This window comes from Octodon degus, unplaced genomic scaffold, assembly GCF_000260255.1.
Source record: "Octodon degus isolate 3935 unplaced genomic scaffold, OctDeg1.0 scaffold00166, whole genome shotgun sequence".
In the NCBI taxonomy this organism is placed as follows: domain Eukaryota; kingdom Metazoa; phylum Chordata; class Mammalia; order Rodentia; family Octodontidae; genus Octodon; species Octodon degus.
The window spans coordinates 901,322-904,279 of record NW_004524742.1 but is presented as its reverse complement, the minus strand read 5'-3'; positions in this window follow the sequence as shown (position 1 = coordinate 904,279).

Sequence of the window (2,958 nt, the reverse complement as noted above, 5' to 3'; positions counted from 1 at the left end):
CATTTATTCTACCATTCAATTAAGTGTAGCAATTTACTGATTTTGTGATATTCTACATGTTAAAGGGTTGTCAGGTACACAACTCATCCAAGGATCAGGAAAGTTAATAAGACTTACATCCTTCATAATTAAAAGATGAGGCAGTATAACGCTGCATTATAAATATGACCAAAGTGCTTCAGAAGCTCTAAGAGTTTGGGATTAATTCATAGTTTGCACACATAATCAGCACTTTAGTTTGGGGCAGCAGTAGAATTTCAGCAGGCAGAAATACAGAATCAGGCAAAGGCAAGTTAGAGCATTGTATGATGAAGGGAATTTTATGGTATGTGAAAGGATTATATATTAGATACAGAAAGAACACAGATTTTGCAGCAATTGGGGAGAAGACTGGAAAATTAGAAGATTTACTTAAATGCCACAGTTTAGATGATTTCTGTGAATAACTGGAACTTATCAAAAGAGTAATAAAAGGATAAAACCCCCTGGCTTACAAAGCAGTGCGGTAGTACCATGTAAAGGAACCAAAGGGCAAACTTTGAAGATGGTGAAATCAATCCTAGCAAAAGATAATGTGAGGACTTAACTTGGAATGTAGCGGCAAAGAAAGGAAGGAGAGAATGAATGTGTCAGTTACATAAACTGCAGGGTAAGAAGTGAAAAATATTTCTGAAATGTATTGAATAGAGGATATGAGTGGTATTGTAATAAAGATTATTTTAAAAGAGTTTGGTTATTACACAGCCACTCTAATATTAATAGCAATATCTTTGATGCTTTCAAATTATTTTAAATATTAAAGAAATTAATTATTAACAATATTTGTATTTATTTTTTAGTAAGGTGGCAATATTACTCCTAAAGCTGTTGTCACACTTGTCACATTTGCCATTATATAATCAGTCTATCAAGAGTCTTACTCACAAGCACACTAATGGATGCCTTAAATGTCTCATTTTCTTATTTTAGGGTTCAAACCTTGGAAAATTTTCAATAATATTAAGTAGAAATAAAAACATCCACACTGGTAACACATGTGAATTTAGGACATTCTAACATTAGCAGAAAACTGAGTTTTTATCTAACTTTTTACATAAAATAAACGTAAGCTGTACATTGTTGGTAAATCTTTTTTAAAAATTTTTTATTTATTTATTTATATGTGTGTGTGTGTGTGTGTGTGTGTGGCCAGCTCAGCCCATCAGGGGGTGGGGCTGGCTGGCATGTGGTGCTGGGGGATTGAACCACAGTCGCTGTGCTTTGCTAAGCTTGTTCTAAGTAGGTGCTTTAGACCACTGAACCATCTCACCAGCCCCTGTTGGTAAATCTTGACATGTGCTCCTGCACACTCAATAAATATCCTTACCTCACGTTGTAGAAAGTTAACTCCAGGGTGAATGATGTTTAGCGAGATATAGTGACTGCATGTGTCTTGGTGCCCAGAGAAAAAAGCAGCAGACAGGCTATAAAATCAACATTAAAAATCCTATACATCAATATTTAACTAGCCCAGGAAGAAGTCAGGAAAACAAGTTCATTCAAATAGTTTTAAAACACTTGAGAATCAATCTAATCAAGGAGGTGAGAGATCGGTCCAGTGAAAATTACAGAACATTGAAGAACAATACTGAAGATGTGGCAGACAGAAAGTCTTCTTATGTTCATGAATTGGCAGATGTAATATTGTTAAAATGTCCATATTAACAAATATGAGCCATAGGTTCAACGCAATCCTTATCAAAATTCCAGTGACGTGCTTCACAGAATTAAAAAAGGAAAAAAAAATCCTAAAACTATTATGAAAACATAAAAGACCTATTACAGCCAAAGAAATCCTAAACAAGAGCACCAATGCTGGAGGCATCATAATATTTGATTTCAAATTATGCTACAGAGTTATAGTAGCAAAAGCAGCATGGCATTGACTCAAAAAATAGGCACACGGACCAATGGACTAGAACAAAGGACACAGAAACAAACTCACATATCCAGATCCATGTGATTCTTGACAAAGGAACTAGAAACATACGACAGAGAAAAGACAGCTTGTTTAACTAACAATGCCAGAGAAACTGGATATTCATATAGAAGCATGAAACTAGATCCCTAACTCATCCTAAAGCAAAATGAATTTCAAATGGACCAAAGACCTAGGTAAAAGACCTCAAACTTAAAAAATGCTAGAAGGAAACATGGGGAAGATGCTTGAAGTTATAGACACAGGCAAAGACTTCCTGCACAGGGTTCTGATAGCTCAGGAAATAGTGAGAAGAATCCACAAATGAACTACATCATACTGAAAAGTTTCTCAATAGTAAGGGAAGCAACTGAGGAAGAGGAGAAATATCCTGCAGGTGGGATAAAATCCTTACCACTTACACTTCTTACTGAAGACTGATACCTACAATATATACTCCAGAAAAATGTAGCATAGAAAATCAAATAGCACAATCAACAAGTGGGCAAATGAATTGAACTTATGCTTCTGAAATGCAAATTCAAACAATGCTGAGAAGCCATCTTATACCAGGAGTCAAAGAGTAACAAATGATCCAAAAGCTATAATTCTTGTTGCATAGGTCTTGTTTTATCTTGGTCTTAACCATCCAGCAGAAAAGTGTAAAAACAAAGTATAAGAAGTGAAGCCATGCTGTTATGTTGAGCTGTAGGGGACTCAGGTCAAAAATTTCTGACGTTGCCAGTCAAGCGGAAGACCCAATACTATTATGGGCTACTGGACTCTTTTGGATATTTTGCTGAGTTCACACACCTACAATATTCAAATGATGGAACTAAACAAAAAAGGGGATACAGATGAATGTCTATTTTGTATTTGTGTATTCAAAATGGTTAGGGTAGATACATTCTCTTAATGAATAGAGGGATTTGTTCTAATGGTGTTTGTAAATAGGATATAATGTCTGCATCTTGTACAGCAAATAACCACTAGGAAGAGAA